Here is a 16,545-nt window from a genome sequence, read left to right as displayed (position 1 = left end):
ATTGGATGACAGATGTCATCCCATCACGTTGGACATTTGAGTACTTGCCTGGTAGTTACAAACATGGCATGATTGACTGACCATCTTATGGTCAAACTGCATACATTTCAAATATTAAAGTATTAATATGTCTAATACAAAACAGGCAACACTTTTAAATTTTAATTTAATTTTTATTTTTACTTATTTGCTATACATCCCACTCACTGCCACCCTGTCCAGTCACCCCCTCCCACAATCCTTCCCCAATCTCCCCTTCCTCTTCTCCCCTGATCTGATGGGGTTCCCTGGGTATCCTCCCACCCCAGTACTTCAAGTCTCTATTAAGCTAGGTGCTTGCTTTCCTACCGAGACCAGAAAAGGCAGCCCAGCTAGAAGAACATATCCCACATACATGCAACAGCTTTTTTGATAGCCCCTATTCCTGCTGCTCAGGACTCCTAGGAACACCATGCTGCAAATTGGATACATATGAGTTGGGAGGCCTGGGTCCAGCCTATGTATGCCCTTTGGTTGGTGGTTCAGACTCTGAATGCCCAAAGGTCCAGGATAGTTAACTCTGCTGGTCTTCTTGCAGAGTTTCTATCCCCTTTGAGCCCACAATCCTTTCTCCCATTCTTCCATAGGAGTCGCCAAGCTCAATCACTGCTGTCAGTGGGTGCCTATATCTGTCTAAATCAGCTGTTAGGAGGACCTCTCATGGGACAACATGCCACAGGCAACCCTTTATTGCTAAATTTATATTAAACGTTTAGAGAAATCATACTTATTCCTTACTGGCTTCTGAATATTCTCAAATCAAAGTAAATTGTTACTGCCTTTTTAATTTTAATTTTAAAGCATTTTATTGTGTTTTAAATAATGCAATAAACAATAAGCATTTATCTGAAATTGTTCCATAATCATTTTTAATTAGAAAAATATTCTATCAGAGTGCCTAGAAATCGAAATAATCCTACCAGGGAAAGAAAACCTGTGATGATCTTGCTTTAATTGTCAACTTGATAGAATCTAAAATAACATGACAAGGGCCGCTAAGGCAGCTGTGGGATTATCTTGATTACAGTAACTGAGGAAAACAGATCTGCTCCAACTAAGGGCAGCATGCACATTACGTAGAAAGCTAGCTGAGATACAATGGGAGGCGTCACTTCTCCCTTGCTCTGACTGCAGATGTAATCTGAAAGTCTCCCAGTCAGTTACTGCTGACTGCTCTGCCACGATAGAATGTTACCTAGAACCGGGACATGAGTACCTCTTCCCTTCCTCAAGTTGTTCTTGTTAGGGTATTTTACTACAGCCATGGGAATGATAACTAAGACAGATAAGAAGTGGGGTCATTGCTTTAATAAACCTGATTGTGTGGCTTTTAAGCCTTTGGACCGGTTCTGTAGAAGAAACATGGGAGAGTTTGTAACTTTGGAGTAGAAACACTTGTAAGCTCATTGTCAGAGAATAATTGGCCAGCCCTGGGAGACACTGGAAGGTGGAAGTGATCAAAAAACAGACTGTAGCAGTCTGAGATAATGAGGTTTCATAGGTGGGGGTAGGGACTCTGTAGGAAACTGGGCAATGGCCTGTTATGTGATATTTTAGCAAGAATTTCCTACATACCTCCTGTGTCTAGATTACATATGTGAGATTAGAATTAACGGGAATGGCTAGTTTATTTTGTAGAAATGAAAATGAAAGATTCTAGAATGCAGAAATGAAATGCAGATTCTAGAACACTGGAGATGTCAGCATACTCTTCATGGACAGCTGAAGAGAGTCTACGTATGCTGCAGGTAGATCTGGACGGTTGTGTGCAATTCAAGAGCCTGACTGATTTTATCATAAGCCCCGGATACCTGACATGAAACTACAGAATTTTGTGTTTTCTGTGTTGGAATTTGATTTAGGTTTGATCTGATTGCTCTGAACTTTTCCATGATCCTTGTTTTTGGACTATGAATGCTTACTTGTGCCACGACATATTGTGAGTATGTAACTTTTAAATTTTTAGAGTAACATTTATGAGATTTTGGACATTTAAAGGGTTAGAATGTTTAAAGGTTATGAGGACTTATACTCGGATTATATATTACACTATTACATGAGCATGAGACGGATGGCTATAGATTAAAGTGATGTACCTGTATGTCAAGATGACAAGGAATGGAGTTAATTTGCTAAGTTTTAATTGTCCTCTTGACACAATAAAGAAACACCTGGAAAGAGAATCTAAATGAGTAATTGTCTGGATTAAGTTGGCATATAGACATGCTGTGAGGAGTTTTCTAGTTGAATTAATTAAAGAGGGAAGGCCCACCCTGAAAACAACAACACCATTTCATAGGCTGGGCGCTGGATGGAATGGGAGGAGAAAGTGAGGTGAGCCTTAGGAGGAATCCATTAATACACTGCTATGTTGTCATCTGACCAGTTTTCTCAGGCTTCTCCTATGCTGACTTCTTTATCCCCATTGATTGTTACCTAGAACTGTGAGTGGAAGAAATACTTTTTTCCTACTTAGTTGCTAATGGCAGGATATTTCATCAACAGGAAAGAAAGGTAAAAATGAAAGTTGAGTAAAAGTTAATTTAGGATTAATTAAGATTGCATCAGTTTTACCTCCCTCCAAATCCTGCTTCATCCAGACCCTTCTACATGTAAGCTAGCCCCTTTCTCTCTATGCATTTCTTGAAATTGCCTTTTCTACCTTTTAATGTCACACTTTCATTTTAGGCAGTCTCACGTATTCCATACAGTTTACTGACTGAGCATTCAAAACTGACTGTAGAGTTTTTGAAGGACCTCTCAGGTGGACGTTGATGTTGAGCTTCTCTTGACTTGGTAAGTGTGTATCACAACACCCAGTTTCACTTTCTGTTGTGGTTTGTCCTGGTGTTATCTATATTTTGATGCTAATTCTACTACCCCAAGGACAGCTGCCAAGTGACCTCTCCAGAACCTTCTCCCCATTGAATTTGTAAAATACAGGTGAGGGGCAAGTACAGGATAGAAGGAGGCCTGTCATTGGAGGGGAAGGAAGGATGGGCAGGAAAGAAGTTTGAAGGAAGAGGAGGAGACTAGAACAGAAAAGAAGAGACAGGAGGGAGAGGGCAAGAAGCCATGGCAGGTGATGTTAAGACTCTGCTCTGTGTATTTACAGATTTAAGTGTAATGGAGTGTGGGGCAGCTGGTCTGTGCTGCCGAGGAATTGGAATGTGTGCTTCTGGCAAGATATCCAGCAGACATCTTGGGACACTGCGGTGCTGAAGCTAGCAAGGTAAAAGACAACTATACTTTTTTATTTTCTATATTTTTACAACAACAGCTTTCCTCCTTTTTGAAAAATGCTTCAAGTTTGACACTTCTCCATTATAAACCATGTTTTTCAGATACAATCTTCTCTGAAGATTAGTCTCTATATAATCTAATCTGCAATTTATAGTAAATTTAAGAAAGAAAAAAACTGTGCATGTGATTACTAGTGAGCAATTGACATACTGAATTTCAATTATTAGATTATTTCTTTCCTCTCTGTGTTTGTGAAACATTCCTTTCCACTAAAGGAGTCTTTTCATTTGTTAGGCTACAACTTTATTACTCAGAGTATATCTATATCTTCTGTGAGAGAGCAGTTATGAATAGCCCCCTCTACTTCCTGACCAATATATCAATTATTTTCATTTTTCATTCACCTCCTTTTGTACAAATTATATAACTACACAATATCTTCTTAAATATTTTTTGTCCTATCAGAAGGTGTGATGGTTGGATTTAGAATGATTTTCTTAGGTTCATTTATTTGCATGCTCAATCCCCAGCTGATGAACTGTTTAGAAGGTATGTCCTTGTTGGAGGAGGTGTGTCCTTGGAGAATGTGTGTCCTTGTTGGAAGAAGTGTGACCTTGTTGGAGGAAATGTGTCCTTGTTAAAGGAATTATGTGCTTGTTGAAGGAACTGTGACCTTGCTGGAGGAAATGTGTCCTTGTTGGAGGAAGTAGGTTCTTGTTGGAGAAATTATGTTCTTGTTAGAAGAAGTGTGTTCTGGTTGAAGGATGTATGACCTTGTTGGAGGAAACGTGACCTTTCTGGAAGATGTAAGGCCTTATTGAAAGAAGTATGTCCCTGAGGGTTAGGTTTAAACTTTCAAAAGCACATACCAGGCCCGCTCAATCAACAATCAATCAATCAATCAATCAGTCAGTCAGTCAGTCCATCAATCAATCTCTCAATCCCCCTCCCCTTCCTCATTCCCTACCTCTCTGTTTCCTGCAGATCAGGATGTAAAGCTCTCCACTTCTGCTCTAGCACCATGTCCATCTGCTTCCCAATGTGATAATTATTTACTAGCCCTCCAAAACTCTAAGCAAGTCCCCAATTAAATACTTTCCCTTAAAACTTGCCTTGTTCATGGTGTTTCTTCACAGCAATACAACTGTAACTAAGACAGACAGTCTTCTTTAATTCTCTCAAATTTTCAGTGCCTCACTCCCTTCATTTACAAAAGTGAGATGTGATAATGTCTGCCTAAGACTATACATTCAGATACTTTCATAGATTATGGTTACAGTTCAATAACATTGCTACCACCTCAGGTAAAGTTAATTTGTGTGTATAATCCATGTACAATTGACTTCCCTGTCTCTTTCCATTTTACCTCATTTACTTTCATAACCAAGACAGTACATTACCTTGGTAGCACAGAGCCAGGCACCTTGTCAATAGGTGTGGTGGAGCTAGCCTGAGCACACGTCATAGCAACTCCTCCTCTGTACTGCCTACCCTCCAGTCTTCAGTTCTTTTTCCTCCTTTTTTGACTGAATGGCTCCCTGTTTAATGCTAACATGAATCACAGTTTCTGGAATTCAATTAATGTTTGTTCAGTAAATGCCGAATGAATGATTAAATGTCTTGATCGACAGTGTGTGAAGATGTTCTAGCACAGCTCTGAAACCAAATGAGCTAATACAATTGGGCTGTACTTGGCAATGTTCAAAACATTTTGACAAACAATATTCCATCACTACTACAGCCCTATAAAATAGAGCCTCCAAGGACTGTCAGTATCTTACCAAGGTGCAAACTGTGGCTTGAAGACTTAGAATATTTGCTCAAGGCCACAGAGAAAAAGAAAATTTTAGCCAGATAACTTAATTAATCCTCCTGGTGCCTTCCTAAGAACCACATATATCACTCCTTTAAGCTTTTACACGTTTCCCTCATGATTTCAGTGAATTAGTCCATCCTAGTTGAATATTAATGTCCTAAACTATTTGTTCCAAAGCATTATTCACATATCACTACCATCACTTGAAGAGTAACTTTGAAAAATTAAGGAATGAGGGAAGAAATACATGACTATCCTATATATGGATAAAGTCTGAGAGAAGAAAGCAACACAAGAGGAAGAAAAGGGCACCAAGACCAGTGAAAAGAGTCAAGCACACATCTGCTCCCACCACTGGGAGTCTCTCAAAGCCACCAAGGTAGTAGCCATGGTATATATTTAGAAGAACTGGTACAGACCTCTCCATCATTATGAAAAATGAATGTTCTAAATAGTATCTCAGCCATACTAATCCAATTATTTGGAATCTGCCTCATAAACCTGTCATTGGAAAACATTTTATAGTAAGTCATATATATATATATATATATATACATATATATATATATATTATATGTATTTTTTAGATATATATCTGTATACCCTTAATCAAGATGGATTATGCAGATGCAGTACTTAACAGTTTTAATCTATCCAACAGTTGTTATAAATATGACCAGCAATCGCTTCTCGGCCTTTTGGCTAAGATCAAGTGTAGTATAAATATGACCAGCAGAGAAAAATATATGTGCCAAATGGCCTCTCCACTGGAAAATATAATATTACCCACAGGTAAGATGGCATTAAAAGGACAATATTGCTTAAAATTGTAACTACTAACGTTGGCTTTTGTAAAACCTCAAATTTATATAATTCAGGAAAACTAACTTTGTAAAGAGGGTTTTGAAAATAATTTGTCTCTTCTAATATAGATCAATAATATAAGTGCCTGAGTTTTAAAATTGGTTTTTAAATACTGACAGAATTTACAATAAGACATTAAAATACTCAATAATTTAATTTCTTTGCATTTTGTAAATTCTAGCAGTTGTGTGAAATTTTCTTTCTCATCTAGTTCTTTCTGGTTATTAATTTGCTTGATTAACTTCCACATAAATTATTGTTGATGAAAACTGCATTAGCAAAATAAGTACAGATTTTTTTATCTTACTTAAATTTGATCTTAAAACATGATAAAGTGGTAGAATAAAATCAATATGGATAGTCAGAAATAATTTGGTTTTTTATTTCCTTTCCTAGTTGTTCAAACCCTCCATTGTGGATGTGTTTTCACGAGTACACGTAAAGAGTGGCTGCTGAGTGGAAAAGATGCTGCTGGGTTTCAGTGAATCCGTCCCTGTAAGTACAGAGACAGGCACTACCCAGTACATGTTCCAGTGTACATTATGATTGATTTTCCCTGTATAGCAGACTTACACAGGATATATTTCAAAATTCTGATATATATATATATATATATATACACACACACATATATATATACACATATACACACACACATATATATACACATATATACACACACACATATATACACATATATACACACACACATATATATACACACACACATATATATACACACACACACACACACACACATATATATATACATATATATCACTAGAAAAGCACAGTCTTAAAGTTATGGCTCTTTTCACAACACTGGCTGTAATCTAGTAAGGAAAGAACATAACACTGTAGGTAAAGTAACCTAAGTTATACTGGTCCCTTCCCTCTCCCACCTCTCTCTTCCTCTCAGCCCCACATCTGCCATCTGCACAGGCACCAAAACCAAGAGAGGAAGCAACAGAGGACCTGGGACAATCATGTAAACTACTTTCAAATTGTAGGCGTAAATCATTAACTTCAATTAAAGGACAAAATTTGATTCAAAACTGCTCCCACTTCCTGTATGCCACACTGGGTGCTCTATAAAGATTTAAGTCCTCAAATTAGAATGTTGTAATAACAAAGCGACAAGAATTTCAGATTATTCCTAGCCACATGAATTTGGAAGACACTTTATCTACTGCATAGATTCCGTGTGTTTTCATGTGTGTGTGCTTATACACATCTATGCATGTAGAAGCCAGGACCTGTGCTGTGTCTCCTTCTCAATCATTCTTCTACCTTATATGTGGAGTCTCTCAGCTGAACCTGGAGCCTGATGATTGTGCTGGAACTGTCTTGCCAGTGTTTCCCTAGAATTCTCTTGTCTCAGTGCTCAGGTTATGGACACGTCTCCACACCTAACTTTTACACTGGTGATCCAAATTCATGGCCTCATGTTTGTGCTTCCAGCACCAACTGGTTTACACTCTCGACTCCTATCCATACTGTTTTGAGAAGTAGATCTCTTAAATTATCGAATGTAAAATGCTTAAAATTATCAATAGTTGAGCAGAATAGCAACCAAGGACTATATTCCCCTCTACAAATATAAGAACACACCATAATTGTACCCCTTTTTTCTATAATATGTGAACAATATAAAACAAATCTTCCATAATCCCTAACAGTTAAAAAAATCTATGGATACCATAACTTTTAATAGAAATTGCTAAATATTCTTGTGAAATAACATTGTCAACGCAGCAAGAAAGGTGTGGTGTTTGGTCAGCAGGCCTCGTGTGCCCTCTTATACAGCACTCTAAATTTAAGCTAGGATCATTCCCAACACCTAGATATAAAAGGGGAGTATAATCAATGAGCAGAGCCTGCTAATGAGAGTGTACGGAAATCTGTTTTCCGACCCAATTTCGTTGACCTCTGTAAATTTCCTCGGAGGTTGTTGTCACATTAAGTAGATGCATGCTCCTTTCTGTAGGGAAATTAGGGACATTGGACCAGATAAAACCAAAATTCCTGACCCAGCAGCAGGTTTGAGTTCCCAAGCAGGACAAAGTCTAGTCCTTATGATGCCCCAGTATAGGAGGAGGCTGGAGTGGCAGAGAGGGACAGGATGGGTTAGTGGGGGAATCACCCACATAGAGGCTAAAGGAAGTGGGTGATCAATTGAGATGTAAATGAATGGAATATTAATAAAAAAGAAAAAAGGAAATAAAAAATGAAAAGTATCACTAAGCTATAGTTGTGATGTCCTTAGATATCTTTGTGGGGGTGTCAGAGTGTAACATAATGCTGCTATTCTGATGATCATTGTGGTGGGGACAGCAGATAAAAGTACAGGAGCCCTCCCCCACAAATCCCTGTCTCAAATATGGCAATCCTAACCATCCTCTTAATACTGTCTCCTTGGCTAGTCTCCATCAGACTCACTCTGTTACAAGGCTTCTTTCATTATTCTCTTGTCTACTTCAATAATCTTTTTAACAACAACACAGATTTCCCCAACTACTCTAAAAAGAAAAACGTGGGGGTTGGGGATTTAGCTCAGTGGTAGAGCGCTTGCCTAGCAAGCGCAAGGCCCTGGGTTCGGTCCTCAGCTCCAAAAAAAACAAAAAACAAAAAAAACAAAAAAACAAAAAACAAAAAAACAAAAAAACAAAAAAACGTGGCCACTTTCATCTATGTAGAAAGCATCATTCAAAAATTATTTCAGACAAATGAAGTCATCTCTCAGAAGTTCCTCCCATCTCAGATTATATAATTTGATTCCAAATTTGTCATTTCATAAATATGACTCCAACCTAAAATGCTTATTTACAGGCAAATAAATCTTCCCCTGTCTTTTTCTTGCCATTTAAAAAAAACTAAATTCATAAAAGTGGAAAGTAATAAATTCAACTGTACGGATATTTTTCAACATTCTGCTTAATTGGTTTCTAGAATGTAACACGAAAAGAAATGCTTGCCGTCGGGGCACACGCTGAGGCGTAATACATTAACCCAAAGCTGTAATATATGAAGAAAATGAACTAAATGATAGGAAAAAGATTGCTACACATTAAACACCAGAAAAAAACACATCACACATCAGAAAAATGCACTGCAGTATAGTTCAGTGGCATAATTATGCAAAAGAGAGGCTTTAGGTCCAATCTCCTGCAAGGGAGACAAAAGCCTTGGACACTTAACTGAGAACAAGACCAATACAGATCACTCTGTGGAACTGTAATGTGCCCCAGCATACAGATTCTCAAGTAATGATGTCTAGCAAATGACACTAACTTTTCTATGGAAAGTTATCTTAAATTCCTACTTAAATTCTCAAAACTTCTTTCAGCCATGTTGATGCATTTCCTCGCAAGGACAGCTTGCTCAGCTGGACAGCGTTAGGAGTAAAACTGGACACAGAAATCCCAGTTGGCAGGTCTGGGTGAGGAATTGTGAGATTTGTTATGGTTTGGGTCACCTTTTTATCTTTTCAATATGCAGAATATTGGCTTGAGAGCAGTATGTTATTACACCAAAGAGGCATATAAGCATGCTTTTGTTTCATCCATAATCTATAATCTGGATTCTGTAATAAGCATTTCAACTGGGCTTAAGCCTACCTTTCTTCTTCTTTCCTACAAATATTAATCAAGCAGGTAGCCATTCTTCTTCCTGGGCTGTTAGATAAGTGGATTTGAGTCGATTCAGATTTAAACTGATAAGATGTAACCCCTCCTAAGAATAAGTTTTACTGGCTGTCACTGACCTCTCACAAAGAACTGACATTCACACATAAGCTACTGGTATTTGGTGACTGGCAAATGGACATTTCACTTCTATTACCTATACGACAATGTGAGCATAGGTCTTCAGAAGCGTATCTCAATAGGAATAAAAGTGTCTAATAGGAGAATCATTCAGTTTCTATTCAGAAGCCATCACTGTTGGTAGTCAGAGAATAATACAAAAATGAAACCATCACCAACCAACTGAAGGGATTGCTGAGATGAATGTTAAACATCCACCAAGTGTAAATGTAAATAAGAAATACCCAATTTAATAAAGATGGAGAAAAAAAAAGAATGGGAACCTAAAATCTGAACTTTCGTAATCATTTCAATTTCAGAACAGAGATTTAAAAAATGGCCAAAGTAGGGGTTGGGGATTTGGCTCAGTGGTAGAGCGCTTGCCTAGCAAGCGCAAGGCCCTGGGTTCAGTCCCCAGCTCCGAAAAAAAAATGGCCAAATTGTATGAACTGCACCTTCCTTTTGCTTTGGCCTAGAACACATTCATATTTTCAAGAGACAGTTGATGACTAATGTTGCAAACTGCATGAAAAAAAAAAAGAGTTGGACAACAGGCCATGCAATGTCAAATATAGTGAGGTGGAAATTGGCTGTTTGTCCTCAGTTTTTCAGGCTCAATGTTTCCTGGATTCTTCAGCTACATCAAAAAAAGAACTTTTAACTGAGGCTAGGGTGCATTTGAAAGGTGAGACCATTGTCGGGGAGAGGGCTGTTTCTATAATTGTGTGTGCATAAGAGTATACAGTAAGTGTTTAAATTTAAAGTGTCAATACTCTGAAAACTTCAACTCAGCAAAGTCTAGTTACATGAACAAACATAGAAGCTTGCATATTCATCTGCCTTAATAAGATACATGTTGTTTTACAATTAATTATTTATATCTATCATGTATATGAAAAAAGTCTATAATAAATTTTATTATTTAGAAAAATATTTTTATGAAAAAATAAAGATAGTATAATACTGGAAATGTTAGAAAATAAGGAATATTATTATAATTTAAAAGGTAGATTAGGAGTTTTCCGTGCTTTTTGACATTCTAAATGTACAAATCTAAATGTCAGAAGCTAATCATGGGTAATCTGCAGTTGATTTCTTCTGTTCAAAAATACCAAGTTCTGGCAGCAATTTTTACTTCTACGTGCTTCTAAAGGCATATTTTTTCAAATACAAAATACAGAATCTATCAAATGGTAAGTAAACTTCCAAAAGAAAATATTTAGACTATACCTGCAAATCCAACCTTCTAAAGCACTGCTAAAAACTAAAGTCTTAACAAAGTTAGGAAGGAAGAAGTAACCATGAAGTAGGAAAAGAAGACATGAAGATTGGTGACAGGAGTTTGAAGAAACGTTTGTTTGTTCGTTTGTTTTGAGACAGGATCATCTCTGTAACCAGGTCTGGCAGTACTGTGCCTCTGCTCCCCAAAACAGCAGGTTTACTCATTTAAACAACCATCCCTGGCTCTTGAAGTTTCTCTCTCTCTCTCTCTCTCTCTCTCTCTCTCTCTCTCTCTCTCTCTCTCTCTCCTCTCTCTCTCTCTCTCATCCTGTGGTGTGTGTGTGTGTGTGTGTGTGTGTGTGTACATGTGGGTGTATGCATGTGTATGCTGTGTACATGTGTGTATGTGGACAAATGTGTGTTGATATTGAGATAACTTTCTTTATTGTTCTTCATAGTTTTTTCTTCACTCCCTTAGTTTTCCTCACTCTTTCCATTCTTCCTACCATCCTTATTTTTCTCAACAGATCCCATGGAACCTGGAGCTCTCTGACAAGTGAGACTCATGGTCTTCTTATCTCTTGTTCCTAGCAGTGGAGTTACAGATGCATGAGAAACAGAAACAGACTATACATGGATTCTGGGGACCTTAAACATAAAGTGTTCATACTTGTTCAGAAAGGACTTTTCCATGCAGGCATCCCCCAGCACTAAAGAAACATCTTATTCATATATTTGCTATCATGGAAAACAATTCAGATATTGCTACTTTTGTATTCATGCAAAGATAAGCCATCAACAGCCAGCTATACATGTCATTTGTGAAAAATTTTTAAAAAATGTGTTTTGTATTCTATAGTCAGTCTTAGAATTAAATATAAAAGCCGTGAAAAGTCGGATCTAAAAGTTTAAGGAAAAGTCAAATCTAACCGTACAGTAATCAGCTGCACACTCGGGCTAAGCCATAGAACAATCTACATGGTAATGGCTCCACTTTAACTGTACAGTGAGGTTCAGTCTTCAAATGCAGACAAGATACTTCAAAATTACTTAAAAACTGTGATCCCCATGAAAGTTCCAGCCTCATTATCTATTTCAGATACTGAAAGTGACATGTTCTGATCAGTGAGTCACAGCCACATCCTGTGCTTGCAAAAGCATGTTATTTGTTTATTTATATCCCTTCTTATGGCCCATCTATAGGGCACTGATGCCTGAACATCTCTCTGATTTGATGGCAATGGGCTCAGAGTGAGGGCACATTTTATTCACATAGTCCCCAGCTCATGCCGAATATATGGTCATCCCCAGCGTATTAATCGTCTCCTTGTTTTCACTGCTTTCGTATATTATCTTATGGATCTTTGAGAAGAGCACATTTTATCTTTCTAAAGAGTCCAGAGCTTCATCACCATTAAATACACAGGCTTAGTGTTATAAGTTGATGCTTAAATAAGTTTATTGGGTAAATATTTAGATTAATTTGATTTTCTGTATGTGAATGCTGTAACTCTTATGTGTATGCATCCCTAGTCCCTGCAAAGGACAGGAGAGGATGCTGGTTCTCGTGAAACTAGAAATAGAGGGGATTTTTTTAACCAATAGAGTGTTGAGAACAGAACTCCAGTCTCCTGTAAGAGCAGAAAGTTCCCTTAACCACTGAGTCTTCTCTCTAGCCAGGATTAGTTGAATCTTAACCTCTCTGAAGTCTGGGACTGGGTTGTAAATTTTGTAGTTCTTGGACTCAACATTGTGGGGAGGCATAGCATCAATAGTGTATTTTAAATTTGAATGCGTGCTTATTTTTGAACAGAAATGTTTGAACAGTAACAGAAATGTTGCAGGATATACTTGTGCTTCTCAAGATGTAAGAAACATATAGTTCGTATCTAAGTAACAAACATTGAGCAGATTGCATATTTATAGCTTGCTATTCATGTCAATAAATAATTACTTTAGAAGTTCACAATAGAAATATATAAAAAAGCTACTATATGTCTTGGTAGCAGTTTATAGAAACTATGCCTTAGCTTTAATAAACCTACTGAAAACTTTAAAACATTAGCTCAAATTCTTTCAATTCGACCGTTGAGCTAATAAGATCGTTGAAAATTTCCAGAAAAAGTTGTGCCCATAGATTTCTGGCCATAAACTAGTGAATACTACGAATGTTCTTACAATTGTACTTTTTTACTAAACAAACTAGCAAAATGTTATTTTAATAACCCTAATGGACCACATTTTGTTGAATCTATAAAATGAAATTATTATAGAGCAATAGAGGAAGACAAGAAGTCTCTGTCCTGGGGTTGGGGATTTAGCTCAGTGGTAGAGCACTTGCCTAGGAAGCGCAAGGCCCTGGGTTCGGTCCCCAGCTCCAAAAAAAAAAAAAAAAAAGAAGTCTCTGTCCCCTCACTGACTGCAGTTCTAGCACAGTCATAAAAAATCACAATAAAACTGGAGCATTCTAAGTTTTACTGATTTTTAAATCATGGTAGGTAATTTGCCATACTGGTGATATGACACGCCAAATGTTTGTGTTTGTTAAGTAAAAATTAAGGTCTCTTTACAACTATTCCTTGATTAAACAGAGCATATAGAGTAGTCAACATAATAGTGAACCTTCTTTAGTCTGCTGGAGCTCTGAAGTGTTCACGGCCAGCAGGGGCTTTATTTTACAGGAGAACACGCAGACCGCTGCACACAGCCATGTTTTCATGAAGAATGTGTTACAATCAGGTTTGATTCTGTGCAATCAGATCTCACAATTTGCTCAGCTTTAAGTCCTCACACACAGTGATGTCTAATTATTTTAACTTGTCTTTCACGAGGTAAACACTATCTAAGTACACTTCAATTTCAAAGAAATGGACCATAGAAAGGATTTGCCATAATGAGTTTTAACTAATGTTATTTTTCGTTAAGAGATAGTTATATTTTCAGAAACGAAGAGCCATAGATCATAGTATTTTGTTCCATGTGTCATATCAAGAAGAAGCCAAAAAGCTTATTTTCGGAGCCCCTACCCCAGGTCATACATTACTATAACTCCAGTATTGAGAGGCTGATTTTGTAGAAATGCGGCAAGTCTAAGGTGAGTCTGAGCTACAAATTTCTAGGTCATCCTGTGCTACAAAGAGAGCAATATCCTAAACAAATAAATCAAACTAAAAACACAGTGCCACGTTCAGCATTGTTCACATCTCTACGTTGTTTGATATGTTGCTGAAGGGTCTTTTGTTTGCCTCTTTATTATATCTATAATAAAATTTCAGTTACAAAAGATGTCACTCCTTAGACAATTGTTATACTTAAAGTCTCTAATTGTAGATCTAATTTACATAGTTGTTAGTTATTCTCAAGTGTTGCAGAAACATGGAAGGAAAAACCTCGGTCTCATCAAATATAATTCAACATGATTTAACCTGGAAGTATACATTTAATTTATTCTTGCATACATTTTATTTATTATAGCTATTATTTGGAAATTCTTAATTTTATAATTATTCTTTTTTTAAAGGTTATTTCTTTTACTCTTCCATATCAGTTCCATTGAATGAAATCAGGACAGGAGCGCAAACAGGGAGGGAAGCTGGAGGCAGGACATGCTGCAAGGCCATGGAGGAGCGCTGCTTAGTCTCGTGATTGTTCTTTTATGTTAGTCAGTTTGAACTGAAAATAAATGGGAAATGAGTGAACTATTTTGGTTTTGTTTGATTCCTCTTAACCCATCGATTATGAAAAATCACAAAGCAATCCCACTAAATGGGAGATAATACAACATATAATTCAGATTTCGAAAACTACAATGGGGATGCTGAATATGCATATTTATTTCTCTGTTGGAATAATCTTTTCCCATTAACTAATTCTTCAAATTCTACATGCTGCCCATCTCCATTTCCGCTGTTCTGGGCCAGGCTGTCACAGCGATCCCCTCGAAAGTCCAGATTGCTACTTGGGCTCTTGCAAGCCTCCAGCTATCTCTTTGCTCTTGCGATAGACGATAGATCCTCCATGGTCTATTTTACCTGAGATGATATTAGAGCGTGGCTTCTCACTCTGTCTCACTTTTTTCATCCATTAAGTCTGTTTACTGTTTTTCAAGCTATACTTTCACAATTCCTTTCTTGGCTCAGTAAATTCCAGTTACACTGGACTCAGTTTTTCATATATGAAGAATATACGTCTTTACGCCCACAACACAAATATACAGCAGAGGACTGCCTGGTCTGCCCTCCATGAGAAAAGATGCACCTAACCCTAAGAGACTTGAGGCTCCAGGGAGTGGGGAGTCATAGCATTGGGTGGGTGGGAGTTGGGGGAGGAGAAATAGAGTGAAGAACAGTCAGAGGGCAGACGCTGGCCGCTGGGGGGTGGGGTTGATGACTGGACTGTAAAAGCAATAAAAGTAATAAAAAATATAAAAGAAACCCAAAATAAAACAAAACAAATCATTTCCCTCTAGTATTAATTTACTCCTTACCCCGAACAAATTGTTTCTCTTCCCTGAGAATGAGGCTTAAATGTCACCTGAACACAGGCCCTTTCAAAACTCTCATTTAATGGACCACAGTGGTCCCATGACTCTTTATTCTGTTGCTTTCTCCAATTTGTTCTGAGTTATTTTTTATTAATCTTTTTATTAGTTTACATTTTTTTGGTTAGGAACATTTTTAATTTTTTTATTAATCATTCATTCGTTTACAACTCAAATTGTATCATACTTCCTGGGTACCCTTCCAGAAATTCCCCATCCCACATCTATCCTCTAAGGCCAAGAAGGGGAGATAGATCTTATAGAGATCACCTCCAGTGGAAAGGCACAAAGTTGAGGGAAGTTTTTAACCCAGAAATGTTCTTGTCCAAAGGAAGAACAGGGACAAAAAATGGAGCAGAGACTGAAGGAAGGGCCACCCGGGAAATTCCTGATGTGGGGATCCATCCTGTTTTGAGCTTTTTAATTATTATTTTCCTAGGTTGTATGGAGGGAAAAGAATATACCTACCCATCTCTAATGTTTCTTCACCATCTAACAGTTACTTTTTAGGTGTTGTTTTATTTTTTTTTAATTTTATATTTGGTAATTTACTCTTTTATTAGAAACTGGGAATTTTTGTTAATTTATTATTTTTATTATGTGTACATGTATGAATGTATACATGTATGTACATGCAGGTGGCCCAGGTGGACAGACGCATAAGCACTATGAATATGAAATTACAAATGACTCCCATCCTTCAGCATACACTCTCCATTCCTGACCCATCTTGCCTATCACTAAACTTTACATTCTAAAAGCAATGCTCAAGATATAGCAGTGAAAACAGTGATACTTTTTTTGCATCATTATTTTTAAAAATAATGATATATTTATATATTCTAAGTTTATTTGATTTTTATAGACATGTAATCAATTTTATATTATTTAAAAACCCGAATCCCATTATTTTCATTATTTAACCATTTGTATTGATGCCTACAGTGTCTAGACTGCCAAGAAGAGATGGAGACTTCTATGAATGTTGTGATGTTGAATTTTAAGTAGAATCTTTTACT

At 37.2% G+C, this 16,545-nt stretch overlaps 1 protein-coding gene and 1 long non-coding RNA gene across 12 annotated transcripts in view; one reads left to right on the top strand and one right to left on the bottom strand.

The window, feature by feature from the left end:
* Positions 1–16,545, bottom strand: part of Epha6 (Eph receptor A6) — a 951,337-nt gene that overhangs the window by 929,988 nt on the left and 4,804 nt on the right. The gene's annotated exons all lie outside the window — the stretch shown is intronic.
* Positions 1,733–14,684, top strand: LOC120095545 (uncharacterized). Of its 11 annotated transcripts, none has more exons than XR_005491085.2 (7): positions 1,761–1,787; positions 1,902–1,978; positions 2,728–2,835; positions 3,155–3,271; positions 5,760–5,890; positions 6,359–6,457; positions 14,507–14,684. It is a non-coding gene; the product is annotated as an uncharacterized LOC120095545 (long non-coding RNA). The 11 variants fall into 11 exon arrangements; XR_010056104.1 differs by having other exon boundaries at positions 1,771–1,787; positions 1,902–1,982; XR_010056098.1 differs by having other exon boundaries at positions 1,754–1,978; positions 14,534–14,684.

The sequence above is a fragment of the Rattus norvegicus genome, chromosome 11, assembly GCF_036323735.1.
Source record: "Rattus norvegicus strain BN/NHsdMcwi chromosome 11, GRCr8, whole genome shotgun sequence".
Taxonomy (NCBI): Eukaryota; Metazoa; Chordata; class Mammalia; order Rodentia; family Muridae; genus Rattus; species Rattus norvegicus.
The sequence above is the reverse complement of the archived record's forward strand: the minus strand, read 5'-3'. Positions and strand labels throughout refer to the sequence as shown.